A 16,488-nucleotide genomic window follows, 5' to 3' on the forward strand; every position below is an offset into this window, starting at 1 on the left:
CCAGGAAGGGAAGAAAGAAGGTCACTGGCTTGCTGAGTTATTTATTACAGCCAGATCCTCAGCTGCAATTAACTTTTCTGTATGACAGCTGAATGATTGTATGCATTCGCTTACATTTTATTTTGTGCTCATGCACTAACCCCGAATAGCATTTGATGGTACAATGCTCTCCTGAGTGCTTGCATTTTGAGAGCTCCATCAGAAGGGCCACCTGACTGATCAAGTAGGTTATTGGAAAGTATGAATCACTGGGTGCTCTGAAACCAGCTTCACCATACCTGTATATAAAAAGCCTTTATTCATTCAAAGAGGGCAGACTGACTTCAGCCTTTCTTCTGTGCAAATGATTCATTCCAGGACTAATGAAACTTCAAGGTTTTAGCAATCATCCTCCCACAATCTGCCATATCAAAGTGCAAACTTACAATGATGACATGAACTCTAAATTAATGTTGTAATTACTATGCTTACTCTACTTGACCTTAGAAGTGGTATGAGCACTACAAAGACATTCATGTGTGGCAGGTGAAATCTTCACAATACAAGATCATGGTTCCTGTCTTCTAGACTTTCTTTCCTTTGTGCTTATTCTCACACTGACTTCAGAGGCTCTTACAAATGACAGGACTGAAAATCGTTAAGATTTTCATATAAATAAAGTCTTGAACAATGATTTGTCATTCTCCCTTAAATTGTGAGTGATTTCAATGAACAAATACATCTCACACCTCCTAATGCTATTTTTGGTCAGTACCACTGCACCAGTTCAAGTGGCCTTCTAACCAAGAAGAGAACACTTCTACCCAGGAGTAACTTGATGAAAGATATATACGCATGAAAAATTATGCATTCAATCGGTAATAACCATTTTGTGTGCTTCCACTGTACATGTCATCTGAGGATTGCAAAACACTTCTCAAATGTTAATTGAACTCTGTAATACCCTTCTGAGATGCATAAAAGATGTAATGGATGCTTTAGCTCCTCAGTAAAATGTACTAGCTTCCAAGAGAGAATCAAGAAATTATCTGACAGTATATAAACATTTCAACAGGAAGTGAAAAATGACAGCATGTTACTTTGAAATAAAACAAAGGGAATTCAGTAGCAGTTTATTCTAGAATGCTAAAGCTTCCTTTTGCATCAGATCTACTGAATCATTAATGAATACATAAGTCAGGAATTCACTTTTCTCTCCTATTAGGAGAGTGGATCCTTTAGTAGCACAAGTTCACCCAAGCTCCTTCTGAAGTACTGGTGCAGTATCAATTCTGCCAAAAAATAACATCCATTGCTTCTTTCCTCCACATCCTGCAGCATCTGCTTCACCATGTGGTAACTGTACCATCAAATATTGTACAACCTCCCAAACTTGTGGACAGTAACATGGATGCAGCACAAGGTCGTGTGGCCCAGGCATGATCAGGTAGATGAAGAGTTTACTGTTGCTGTTTTTTTTCCATAGGACCAAGACTCTAGTGACCTTGTTTGCCGTGACTCTGTCCTGGTGGTCCATACAGTTAGTTATAGCAAAAGGAAGACCTTTTCCCTGCAGAATTAGCAGTCTAAGTAAATCAATATACCAGGCAGAATCTGTTCCCCCAGGTAATGATAACTGACAGCAAGTCTTTCCTCAAGTTTCTGTTGCCTCATGCAGCTCCACTGATTTCAGTGGAACTATACCTTACTTACTGCCATAACATCAAAGCCATATCAGACTTATAGTTTTCTTTTAGATTAAATGATTTACAGTACCTAAATATAGTGATACCCACAAAAAGAACAGATTTGGTATTTGAATGTGATGCTAATGGTAGCATACCCAAAACAGGTAGGAATAAGGCTAACACAGATGCTACTATCATTTCAAGCACCTCAAATGCATCAAACAACAAAGTCACACTTCAGAGGTTGCAACAAATCTCATCTTAATAGACTACAGATATTTTATAGGTGAGAGAAATCAACGAGAGAAAAGATCTTCTAACACAGCTGAAATTATGGAACTTTCCATAAACAATCATTTCTACCATCCAAAGAGGGGGGAAAAATGCTATGTTTTTATTTTCACTTCAAATGTCATTGTACCCCCACAGGACACCTTCTCATTGCCAGTGTCTGCTAGCACAGAAAATCATAGTGACAAATTAAAGGTCATCTTCCTATATGTCATCTTGTACTTCAAACTAGCTTTTGCAATCACAAGTGTTTATTATACAGACAAGCGTGGAAGGTTCACTTTCCACTATTGTGGTTTTTTTTGGAAATGAATCATCTCCTATGCTGTCTTTTTAGTAACTGCAAGCTACTTATAAATAAACAGAAAATAGAAAAGGAAGACAGAACAGAAAACAGAGAAATCAGAAACAAATGTTTCTTTCAAATTTTAGTTTTCATGTCACTTAAAAATACATAAACAAATACAGGACAAACTTACAACCTTTCATCCTGTTATAAGTAGTACTATTATCCCTCCTATACAAATCTGAAAACTATGACTCAGATGTAGTTTGCTGACTCTGTTATGCATTTGATAAAGAGGCTTAATAATACACTGAGCAGAGCCTAGGCATGCTTGCATGCATTCACAACACAACTATCTTATGGCACTCTGAAAGCAATAATACATCTTCATGTTCCCCTGAAATCCTGTGCCATGTGGCACCAAGAAAGATTACTACTTGTTCATAAATTGTCTCTTGTACTTGATCCAAATAAATAAGCTGAACAGATATACCTCTATGACAAAAATTAACCAGGAAGACTCTTTGTTCTCCTGCAATGTCTCCCTTCACCGGGTTCATCCAAAAGGGATTAACGTGGGAACAGAGCTACAACAGTTCCTCTCTTTCCTCAGCCCATGAACGGCATGTGTGAAAAAAAGAATCATCCCAAAATAATTCTGCTTTCAGAGGCAAGAGAAGTGGAGAAGTCTAGGTGCCTTTCTTTGGTGCATTATGTAGAGACCCAATACTTGTAAGATGCAATCTTGAACATTTGTCAAAGATATGACAAGAACAAAAGTAAGTAAACAAGCTCGGAAAGAGAAGTGTGTTTTCTGTCATAAATCTAAACTGAAGCTCAGGAGACTACATCAGCATTCTGCTTAAGGCATTCTATGTAGACAATATTATTATCTGGCAACAGTCATCTATGGAGGATTGGGTGCTTTGAGTTCAGACCCAAGGGCATCTTTACAGAAGGTATTTGCATATGTTACAAGGAATGTGAACACCAAAATTAGCAGATCTGCTGGGGACTTAAGTTCCCTATCCTCACATTTCAGGGAGATGCCTCCCTCCAGTTTGAAATCACATCCATTACTTTTTCCACTGCTGGATGCCCATCTCCATATCACTTCATAAATCACTGCTATTGCTATGATGCTTTTTCCTTCATACATCCTAACCAGTACCTCAAGGACAAGAACACCTGTCCAAGAGCTGGAAGGCCTGAACTCACCTTTCTCATGAGATCAAAAGGACTTAAGCACATTTTTTTAGACAAGTGCCTAAACAGTAGATTGTACTTCAGGGAACGGGGAGAAAAGAGGAAGTGACAGCTCTTTCTTTTTGGAAGCTGCTCCACTTCCCTTTGGATAATTAGCCATTTATTTCGCCACAGCAAAGGGACAATGATAAATCCTAATTCAGCAATCGAGGAACTTTCCCGTTTGAGCTGGATCTTAGTACCTGTTCCTATTCCAATGAACACTGTAATGATAAAATATTTAGCATCTAGCGATAAATGACTGCCAGAGTTTGACATCAGACTCTTTATGAAATTCAAGTTTTTCCAGTTTGCCTCTTCCTTTTCTTTTGTTTATAACTTTGCTTAGTCCTTAGCCCTGCTTCTGCCTTCTGGTCTACATCTGTTCAGTGCAAGCTTTAAAGCACAGTACTTAATTACAGAAAACACACGGTCTTCCAGACCAGTTTTGAAATAAGCAAGGCACACTGCCTGCAGCAAGAGCACACACAGATGTATCAAGGAGTATTTTGAGTATTCATTGCCATAGCAGATAAATGGAGCAGGAAACAACAATTACTGTCATGAGCTGGCAAACAGAGGGCCTTCTTTTACACTAATTGATACTTACTGGGAAGACAAAAGAGAAATTAGTTCACCTTACAATATCAATTACTGCGGAGAGGTCTGAATAGAAAAACCTATGGCATGCCTGTAGGTAATTGCTCCCAGTCGTGTTTGTTACTGGTGCCTTTTGCAAGAACTGTTGTGAGGACATTGCTTTTGTGATTTATATGAGCCTCTAAAATTATCGCTCATAAATTACTCTAGATATGGTGGTGAAGTGTGCTTCCCCTGCATGTGTAAGAATAGAGAGATAAAGGCTGTGAGGAGGTGCACTGAATTTTTATTTTGGCTCATTCCAGTGGTGTCTCAACTCTGGCTTATGCTTTCATGAGGAAACAGGCAGGGTATTTGAAGGGCACATCAATGTTTTTCTCTATTTATCCACATTTAATACATTGCATTCAACTTGGTCTGAAAAAAAAAAAAAAGGAAAGTAATAGCAAAAAATATCATACAATATAAAATTTACTCTTTTTTAAGGAGTACCAAATGTCTTAGAAAATATTTTTCTAGGATTTAAGGTCCTTAAGCTGAGCTAAGAAATTACTCTCTGCTTTTCTTCACAGTAATTTACAGGCTATCTAATATAATTTTTTTTGGTAGCCCTTTGAAATTTTCCACCAATTTCATACAGCATGCACAGTTCCCCAGTGAAACATTCTGAAGCAGCATTTTTTCTTTAGATTTTCTGAATGGCATAAGGTTCTTCTAGGAAGTTTATTTTCTGTGGTCTACATTAAAAGCAAGCATATTTCTGTTGATATCAAAACACTGATGTTTGTTAACAAATATAAAAAGATCGTTTAGTATAACCACTGTCTTCTTGCATTAGAAGCTATCTGAGTGCAAAGTATCATTGTAGAGTTTAAAAATCAATAATATCTCCCCGCAAAACTCTAGAAATTTATTAAAGTTGTCAGCATTGCTAAGAAAAAAAGATCATAACTCCTTGACTAAGCTTTCAATTTATAATACTGTCTTTAGGACTTATTTGAATTTTAAAAGACTTTCTGAGAGGCAAGACTCACAAATACATGAAAGCCTAAACCACCAACTTAACTATCACAGCATTCACCACTGTGTCCTTAGCTGACCAGCTGGTCCAACTTTCAGATTGAGAACACAGAGTCCAAGGTTCTTGTTTGTGCACCAAACAAGCAGATTTAGGCCAAAGATGTGAACCCCTAAGTTGGCTGACATGATATGGCAAGGATCAAGGTGAGTCAGACATCCTGTCTTTCTCAGTGACTCAGAAATAACTTCCACTTGATCCTTCTTCTGACCCCTGTCTAGAAAAAGACAGTGATTTTCTTTGAAAATAAAGCTGAAAGAGATTTATTTTAGACAACAGCTAGTAAATCTGGATGATGACAGACATGAGTTCAAATCCTTTACCCCATGGAAACCTCTGGTAAGCAGTCTCCTATTCCTGTTGAACTTGTCTGATCAATAGGAGAAAATTTAAGATTCACTGGATGACAAAGAGGAAAGCAAGTGCAAAAATCTATAATCAAATTAGGTCATAGAAAAGGACTTTCTCGTCTGCCTAAAAAGAAACATATTCAGTTTATCACTTAATACAAAATGTACAATCTTTTCAGCAGGCCAGAAATCTTCCAGAAGTCCAGAGATGTCTGAAAAACACAAACCCTTACCAAAAAACTTCTCACTCTCCTTTTGTGGAGGCTGAAGTTCATCTAAGCATTAGCAAGAAGTTTCGGAGCAACTTTGAAGGTAAAAATCTAGGTGTCTGTGAACCTCAGATTTCTCCAGAATTCAGGAACAACTAATGGGTTCATAATTTTGAACCTCAGAGCCTAAACTATGCCAATATCCTGCTGGCCAAGTTCCTCTTAATATTTGATATTTTTGTCCATGACAGGATGCTATTTCTGTTTATTTAAGGCAAACTACAACTTGTAAGTAAACTGTATTGAACCTAAGGGAGTATCTAATGGGACTGAAGACAAGAAAGAGTGAACTCACTAACCTAAATGAAGCTCACTAAAGACATTCAGAGGTCCTTCCAGAAGAACACAGAGAATTAAACTTCCATAGAATGCTAATTAAAAAATGACATATTCCTGTATGGGAAACATTACCAAGATGATCCATTAGGATGCTGAACACCTAATATTCAAATCTAACTAAACCTTAAAGTATACCTCAGCTGCAAATGAACTCCCTAGAGGGAAAAAAGTACATCTCTGTGATTCAGGCAAGTTGCTGACACTGCGCTGTCATCTGTCAGCTTCAGCTACACACTTTTTTCAGCACTTTCATCTTGTCTCAGTGTATTCACCCCTTGTGAGCAAACAGCAGCAAAACAGCAATAAAGTAGGAACATCATAACACAAAGAAGTAGCAATTCTTTTTCATGCAGCATGACTTTTGCAATACATATAACACCAGGATGTCACTATCAAAGAGGGAAAGAAAATTTGCCAAATGTTTGCCAGTCATTAGATTTAAAATTTTCTTCTTGAAATTTAACAAAATATTGTTCTTACAACTTAGGAAGGCAACAGTTCTTGCCATCGAAAAAAATTACCTTTCATAACCAGCGGGAACTTGCAGATTTAATTTTAACTTGATGCTTTCAGCTCTTGTGGTTAAACTGTTTTTACTAGGGGCTTTTTAAAGTAACTCAGCATATATTTTTTTCTGAAGTTCCATAAACTTAAGGCTGGAATAAAAGGTACTTTAATCTTGGCCAGCACAGGGAGTAGTAATTGCCCAAGTCAGGTCCATTCTGAGAAGTGAGACATTGAAAATTCTTTATGAAAAGATCTATGAATAATTGTAGCTGAAGTCAGTGCCACTCACTGCTTGTGCTTTTTGGTCTTTCCTTCTTCTCTTTTAATTTAAAAAAAAAAAAAAAAAAAAAAGACAACTTCGCTGCTGCATGTGAAAATACAAGGCTGAGAATCGCACTAAACCTGACTAAAATAGATGTCAACAAAGACATATGCTTAGTGGTACAGGGGACCTGCCCCAGGGGTAGGTTAATCAGCTGTCTAAATCAAAACCCGTCTCCTCCTCTCCCTCCATCTCTCCAGTAGCCAGGATCCAAACATTTTCAACTTTCCAACCTTAGAAGCTTACAGATGGCTTTCCTGAGGGCTGAAGGTCATGATTTTGCCTTGAGATCAAGCTGCATATGTGCCCTACCTAAAATTCAAAAAAATGAGATTCAAATCCCAATATTGAGATTATCATTAGGGAAGACAATTATGCAGACTTGGCATCCTATTTTTCTTTCTTGGAGCTGTGAATTTTAGAAAGGCAGGAAGGTACATTTCATATGCTCTACAGTTTTTTTCCCCTACGCCACAGCAGGCAGGGGAGACCTGGAGCATACCAGACATGAATGACTGCATGGCTCTAGGGACAATATAACAGTGAGACCCCCTTTGAGGATCAAGAACTGCTAGGAAGAGATGGGATGCATCTGGGCAAAGACCCACAGGCTGGCCAGCCTCTGAGGAGAGCTTTGAACTAGGAATGATGGGGAGGGAGCAGATGAGCACCAATTGACTGAGAAAGTGGTGGACTGGGGCAAGAAGCAAAGTGTGCAGGATGATGTGAACAGGAAGACAATTGACAAAACAGGGCAGAAGGGAGCCACCCCAAAGGTATGCACCCAAACAAGCAAGTGCCTACATTACAGTGTGGAGGGGGGAGCTCTAACACCTCTTCTGGAGAACCCACAGGACTGGATACCTCTCTGAAATGTCTGCACACGTGGCATGGGGAGGACACAGGAGGAATTAGAGGTCTATGTGCTGTTGCAGGGTTATGATCTCATTGGGACCACAGGGGAAAGGTGGATGGTTAAGAGGTCTGTAGGAAGGACAGGCTGGTGCAGCAAGGGAGAGACCAGTAGGAATGCAGACCTCTGTCTATGGATGGATGAGGAGTCAGGTGAGAGCTTATGGGTCAATATTAGTGGACAAACTAATGTCTCACTTGGGCAGAAGACCTGGTGACAAAGGACAAGGAAAAGATCAAGATATTCAATACCTTCTTCCCTCAGTTTTTACATGTAAAACTGCCCTTCAACAATCCCAGGCCTGAGCCCCTTGAGAAAGTCTGAAACAAGGAAGCCTTACACTCAGTGGAGGAGGATCAAGTTAGGGAACATTTAAACCAACTGGACATACACAAGTCCATGGGTCCTGGTGGGATGCACCCATGAGTGCTGAGGGAGCTGGCTGGTGTCACTGTGATTATCTTTGAAAGATCAGGATGATCAAGGGAGATTCCAGAGGACTGGAAGAAATCAAACATCGCTCCTGTCTTCAGGAAGGACAAGAAGGAAGGAGTAAGGAAAGGCTGAAAGACTGGTCAGCCTCAGCTTGGTCCCTCTGAAGAGGATGGAGCAAATCTTTCTGGAAACCACTGCCAGACACCTCAAGGACAAGAAGGTGATCAGGAGTAGTCAGCACAGATTATTACAAAGGGAAAGTCATGACTGACCAACCTGATAGCCTTCTACAGTGAAATGACTAGGCTGGTGGACAGTAGTGGATTTTTCTTATCTTCTCTCTAGGAAGGTTTTCAACACTGTCTCCTATTTCAACACTGTCTTCTGACAAACTAATGAAGCATGGACTAGATAAGCAGAGAGTGAGGTGGACTGAAAACTGATTGAATGGCTAGTCTCAAAGGATTGTGACCAGCAACACAAAGTCCAGTTGGAGACAAGTAAGTCATTAATAGCATACCCCAGGGGTCAATACTGGGCCAGTGCTAGTTAACATGTTCACTAATGGCCTGGACAATGGGACAGAGGGCACTCTCAAGAAGATAGCAGATGATATAAAACTGGGAGGAGTAGCTCATACAGCAGAGGCTTGTACTGCCATTTGGAGTGAGTTCAACAGCCTGGAGAAATTGGCCAACAAGAATCTCATGAAGTTCAGCAAATGGAAATATCAAGTCCTGCCACTGGGGAGGAACAACCCCTTGCACCAGTATGGGCTGGAGCCTGAGTGGCTGGAAAGCACCTTGGCAGAGTAGGCCCTGTCTGTGTGTCCAGGCAAACAGCAAGTTGACCATGAGCCAGCAGTGTGTCCTCACAGAAAAGAAGGCCAACAGCCTCCTGGACTGCATTAAGAAAAGTGTTGGTAGCAGGTGGAGGGAGGTGATTCTTTCCCTCTGCTCAGCATGGGTGTGGCACATCTGGGTCCAATTCTGTGCTCCCCAGTACAAGAGAGACATGGGCATACTGGAGAGAGTCAAGCAAAGGGCTGCAAAGATGATGAAGGGACTGGAGCATCTGGCATATGAGGAACAGCAATGAGAGTTGCGACTGTTCAGCCTGAAGAAGAGAAGGCTCAGGAGGATTTTATCAATGTGTACAAGTACCTGGTGGGGCAGAATAAGGAGGATAAAGCCAGCAATGAACACAAACTGAAATACAGGAAAATCCACTTAAACACAAGAAAACATTTCATTACTCTAGGTGTGATTGAACACTGGAAGGGGTTGTCCAGAGAGGTTGTGGAGTTTCCATCCTTGGAATTATTGAAACCTGATAGAACAGTCCTGAGCAACCTGTTTTAGACGATCCTGCTCTGAGTGGGCTGTTGGACTAGATGATCTCCAGAGGGGTCTTCTCACCTCAGCCATTTTGTGATATCTGTGATCTACGATACTGGCACCATCCTGAGCATTTGCAGAAGTACTGAGAGGTTAGCTGTTTTCTTTACAGTAGATCCCTCTTTTCTTGCTTGTAAGGTAGCTGAAGAGTAGAATTGATGAAGGTAAGGAGAACCAGGTGAACATGCACGCTATGACTGATGAATCACTAGTGTAACAGGTTCATGATATATGGGAATGATGTTATAAACACACAACATGGAGATCAAACTGTACTCAGACAGCTGCTGTTTACATGGAAGAACAATTAGGAATAAAACTATCAATATATTTAAAACTTCCCATTATTTCAAATTAAGAGTATTCAGATGGGAACATGAATGATGGCAACCATATTGGTAGAGTTACAGTGGACAGGGGATTTCCACATGGTAGATCAAATGTACCTCTTTCTTATCACTTCTTGTCAGTGCTGTAGAGGAAATGAGAAACAAGAAAGTATTTGAAAGGGAACAGGACATGAGTTTAAAGGATTAAATAACTAATGCAATCCTAAAAAAAATCCATAAAGGATCCCCAGGAAAACATTTTGAAAATGTAAGCAGGTAGAGGCAAAGTAATGTGAAGTTTGATAAACATGTCAGGCAACAAGATTGCTGAGTTGGGTTTATGGAAAGAATCATAAGCTCACATTTTACACAGGAGCAAACTGGGACTATTTTCTCATTTGAAAATAAGTAGATCTTGTCAGATTTTAAATTCTGCACCTTTTAACTATCTCTAAAATTAACCAAAACACAAATTGGAAAATGCTCAGTGGCATAATCAAAATTTTTCCTCTCTTTTTAAATCTGAAATGAATTTGTTGCTCAAAATAAAATCACGTGGAGAAATCTAAATGCTGGGCATCACCACGCCCACTCTGTAGTAATTTCACTGGTGCTCTTCTACTCCAATAAATCAAATTCATCTCTTTATTTTGCAACATTGAATTATTTAACTTCATTAAGCAAATAATGAGTGTCAATTGCTTAGTGTCCCATAATGCTCTGCTTTCAGGGCTACCAAAATGGCATTAAACTGTGATTTAGAAGTGGTATTCGTTACATGAAGATTTATGATTGCTGCACAGAGTCTTCAGTTTATTTCCAAATGCCTTGTGGAACCTGCGAGGCCCATAGCAAGTACTTTACTAGTGCATGCTGAGGATTTCCTAAAAGCATCTCTTTGTCTTTAAATTGCTTATTTGAATCTCCTCCCTTCAGCAAAAGTCACTTGTATTGCCACAGAAACATTTTTCCCTACAGTACCATCTGCAACTGGGCAGAAGAGTCAGTCTCTTTGTGGGCAGTATTTTTCCAACAAGTGCATCCTTTTTATATATCTAATGCTCTCTTTCTAGCATATCAGAGAAATCAGTATTTAGTAGTGAGATTGCCAAAGATGACTCTTGGGTAATGTGTCTGTACACATGCAAGGAGCACAGAGAGACAACAGCAGGTGGGGGAACCTGGATAATGCTCTGCCCTGGCTACTTCAGAAGCCACCACAAGAGCCATCAGCCCATCTCCACACACAGGAAGGAGCACCAGGGCACAAGGGCTGGTGGGAGAACCCCAGTAACAACATCAAAGAAACAAAATCCCTTCCTAGACTGTTCTCAGGCTGTTGCAGCAGAGTCTCAGCCCCATGGGCCAGGGATGACACCCAGCACCATGTGTGAGCCAGAGAGGGGAACAGGATGAGACCATTGGTGCCATTTGTGTTTCTGAGAGTGCTGAGGATGTGTCAGTGTGGCCAGGCATGTGTATATGTTCATGTGTAAGTTCTGTACAGGTGTTTGTGTGCATGACTCTTGGGAATACAATCTCAGTCTTGCTTCTGGTCAGATCTGAGAGCACAGAGCTGCAGCAGCCTTCCTTTTGTTGAGCTACTGGATTTGGTAAGCCTAACCAGTGACCATGAATTAAACCTGCAGATTCAAAATATTCAGGAGTTAGAAAACGTAAGACTGTATGAACTTAACTGTTCCCCTTAATACAGTGTTTGTTTATATCACATACTAACTTCCTCTAGACCCTTATGTCATTCAGTACAGCAGTCATTTCTCAGAACACCTTTCATTCTTCTCATTCAATATGTAGCTCCAATTTCAAAAATGCAAAATTATTTTTTTCTTCAAGGATAGTTCTGTTAATACAGTCCTTAACAAACACTAACAAATCTGTCTAGTAGCCTTGCCAGATTAGGAAGTTCAAGTCTATATCCCCAAACCATGATGCCCTTCAGACTTGTACAAACGAAGAAGCTATCACTTATAGTTGCGTTTATTGAAGTTTGAAGATACATTTTATTTTTCACAAATGCAGAAGAACTCAGAGATCCTAGAACCTAAAGCACTTATTTTCAACTAATAAATTTAATATATGCCACCCTGCACATTAGCCTTATCTGCAGAGTCATTGCCACAACTTAGCAAGGAGACACAGGTGACCTGGGTCACTAATACAGAAGTAAAGCAAATGAATGAGATTGCTTCTTCAAGGTGAAGGAAAAAGCTGAACACAGAAACTTCTACTTTCCACAAAGATAATTGTTTGGACATAAGTCTAGTACACGAGTTATTAATATTTTATTATTAATATTCATATACTAGAAAATGAGGCAAAAATGTTAGTATCAAATTTGTTAAAGCAGACAATTAATTTTAGGGACCCAAACTGTAGTAAGCACATCACATATTCCTAGCATCCCAGAATTCACAGCAGCCTTCCAGGCCATTGTGGCTATTGGTCCTGTGTCCCTCATTTCCAAACATCAGTCCTCACACGGCTGCTACACAGCACATACTAGTCAACTCTAAACATACCACTTTAAATGATGTGCACACAGATTTTATGATAGATGTCAGGACAACTCTCATTTCCCTAAGTCAGCACCTGGTGTCCTCACAGCTCAGCACCTGTGAGAGCGAAGGAAAAGCTCTGCTACCTCAGGTGGTTTACCTCACATCTAACCTCTCTGACACTGGCTTATATTAGACACCTAAACTGAGTTAGTTTAGTCTTTCACTCCATTAGCACATGTCCATCTGCTTTTTACAAAGGCACACCACAGTCCTACCCAAACCTCTCACACCCTGCATCTTTCCTTCACTGCTGCCTCCCTCCTACCAAGTGCTCCATAGCCTGGCCTCCACATTTCTTCTCATTAGCTACCACCATTTACTCTAACCTCTTCAACTGGCTAGCACTTGGGCTCTTGTTGCCAAAATCTACACAACTATTTTCATTGTCCATGAAGATTAGGGGCACAATCTTCAAAATAACATAGGCCAATGCTAAACATATTTACAAATCCTGAAGTTATATAAAAAAGTGTTGAAATCTATGATTCTAGGTTATGTGTATTTGTCATCATCTGAATTCTGTAACCCAGGTCTAAGTCCCAGAGTTATGTAGCACCACTATATAAAAATCATACTTAAAATCCCTATACATTGAACAACGGAGGCTTTGTTTACTTCAGGAAAGAAAGACAAGTTTCAGATAAAACACTGCACTGAAACTAAGAAGGCAGAGACATGCTGATCTCAGTGTGACTTTGGGTAAACGGCTTAAAAAAGAAACAAGACAGAGAAATTATCTGGGTTACCCTAGATAAACTGTTCACCAAAGTGACCCCAGTGGGCTCTCCTGGCCACTGAAATATTAATATTAATTAACAGACTTGCCTGTAAATTCATAAATAGAATTTTTCATGCCACACATTCTTTACATTGCATGGTGAGTGCAGTGGGCTAGTCTGACATGATAAAGAACTGTAGGATCTCATCCTCCTATTGCCCAGGACCGTATGTCATTACTTATACATCATAGAATTCCACACCCATTTTGCACAGGTGAAAGCTTAAGGTACTAATGAACAAAGAGATAAGGAACACAATTAGTCTGTTCTAGAGATGTACAGGTTTGCCCTACCCAAACAGCAGCCAAACTTAAGGTCAGGTCATGCAGCCCATTAGTACAGTATATGTGATTTAAAATAGCCTTCACAGTGTTACTACCAAAACCCCGTCACTGTATCACCTTGAAGATATGCCTGAGGAGAGAAAGGAGGATGTGTCTTGGGAGAGCTTCAGAACCAGTTGAAGGCCATGATGAAAATGGCTCTGGGATTACTGAGAAAGTGCCCTCCTTCCCCTCTGTTGCATGACTCCTGCTCCTTGCTCTCCTTGGGTTACATGGGTGCAATACAGGCTCTTAGGTAAAATGATGCAAGGCAAGGGAATATTTCCACCAGCCAGGCTGAAGGAGAATACAGCCTGCTTCCAGACCCCTTCTTGCCATGCCTTAGAAAAAACTAGTATACAGGCCATCTTTACAAAGTGTCAAGCCACAACAACCCATTTCTCATCTGTTTATTAACTAAACTGTAGTTTAGGACTCATGGAAATACTGTGGAAGTGAACCTGCTACATGAAACTCTGGGTTTGCTATTATGTATATATTTGTAGATATATATACATATGTATTTATATGTATAACTGCATTGGAGTGACCTGACTGATCAGCAGTCCTAGGACAGTCTTTAACACACTGTTTTCACCCTATAATTCTCTGCAAGTCTTGAGTTTTGCTCAAGCCTTCAGCCCATCTATTTCTAGTTACAGCCCTGGAAACTTTCCTGTTCCTAGTGTGTTGTAGAAAAGAGACGAGCAAAAATCTGATGTGAGATGGAGATTGTGATTGATGTTGAGGCACCCATAAAAATGTACATGTCTCAAAGCTATGTATTTGCCTTTCCTACATGCACAACACTATTACCCACAAGAAGGAATTACTGGTCTGCAACTTTACAAACACATTTTCAGCAGAATCTCGACTACACAGTCCTTCATTATCTGAAATTACTTGACGAAAGGGTCTCATGCATTATCATGTTTAAAATGTCCTTCACAATCTGAAACCATTGTTGTAAAGATTTATTTCATATTGCATATGTCCTTGAGCAATAACTTCACAAAGAAGTGCATTTAGCTATCACTCCCCTACCTTGAAATTCTGCTTAATGACGCCTATCTTAAATGGGCTCAACTCCCAGGACTTTTTGTCAGTCCTTTCTGTAGCCCAGGTTTTTATATGCACCTGCCAAAAGGCTGATTTGATCAGGCATGGTAAGTCTTCTGTCTTTAATAATAAAGACTTGTATATAACAGTAGATTTACATGGACATCTATTTTTAAGACTTTTAAAAGATATTTCTTTTTAATACACCAAAGATCCTTCTGACAGTGAGGATGATACAAATCTGGCTGTGACAAAAGATACAGAGTGGGTCTCCTAGCAGCCTTGATAGTTGTTCCCCATCTTCCGCATCCCTTCCACAGCCAGGCATGGGTGTATTCAAAGGTCTAAATACTAATTGTGTCCAGGCTTACATTAAACTCCTCTGATGGCTTTGGTAGAACAGAGGGAAGGCACAGATAGAGGCTCTTGCACACTGTGCACATACCCAGACATAAAAGTCTTTGAGAATGGCCCAGTTTTAAAGCCTTGTTCCTCTCACTCTGTGTATGACTAAACATGCTATACTCCAGAAGGGGACAGAGAGGCAGTGACTTTGACCACGTGAAATCTGACTTCTTGATTTCATTTCTCCTTGTACACAACTTTTTCCAGTGACAATATAATTCCTATTCTAAAGCTCTTTTTCTGAATATGATGCTAAATGGTTCTCTCCTGTCAATAAAGGATGCTGAAAATACTCTCTCTGGCCATGAAGTAATACATGCTATCCACAAAAAGTGCCCATTAACAGCTTACTAGATCCTCCATTCCACTATATGCCAGATAAGACTTGACAGTAAATAACCTGAAAAAAAAGGAATACTGGTTACCCAGATCTGTGTCCCTCTCAAAGTCCTGTCACACCCTCTTCCCCTTCTCTCCCCTTCTTCCCCTGTGCTAATGACCAGAGATACTTTGAAAGAGTGTATGACCTGCTACTGTTCCCTAACCTAGTTGGCACTGGCCCCTATTGTTTGTGGCATGGAAACATGGGAACTCTTCAGAGTAAAATGCCACAGGTTTTGCATCTTTCTGTCAGGGTGCAACTTCCTGCTTCTTCTCCGTTTCTGCCATTATCACTCCGGGAAGTAGAGGAAGGTGCTCTGCACATAGTGAGCAGATACACTGTATGTCCATAAGGGGGCGGCTGGAGCAATCACTGACTTTCAATCTCCCTCCTGCTTACTAGGAAGTGTTCTTTCTGCCTCATCAAAGATCATTTCTGATTTCATTGATGGAATGTTAAAAACCTAGGTACTAGTAATTAACGATCAGCCATCCAGCAGGCAGTCCTGAGGATGAATCTTTTTGCTCATCTGCAACAAAATGATCACGGAAATCTGCTGATGCAAACAGTGTGAGAGTCAAGCACCCGGCACAAGGCAGGTACAGTTCAGAGAATTGCTTGGATGTCTTCCTGATCTGTGGCATCGCATCCAATAACAATCATACCAATGTCTAGGAGAGAGGATCCTTAGAGCTCTGGCACAGAAAGTCCTCTGAAAATCCTGAGAATTCGTGAGATCCCAGTCATTTCCAAAGCACAATTCTGTTCACAGTCGCCCCTCCCAGCGTGGTGCCGTACAGTTCACCACGTAATCACAGATGTTATCGTTTTGTCAAGATCTCTGACTCATTACGTTAATCAGCCGCACACTGATCTCCTCCCTGCCCCGGTCCAGAGCCCGCGAAGTCAGTCTCCACCGGTACTTTCTGTTGT

This window comes from Patagioenas fasciata, chromosome 3 (genome assembly GCF_037038585.1).
Source record: "Patagioenas fasciata isolate bPatFas1 chromosome 3, bPatFas1.hap1, whole genome shotgun sequence".
Lineage (NCBI taxonomy): Eukaryota > Metazoa > Chordata > Aves > Columbiformes > Columbidae > Patagioenas > Patagioenas fasciata.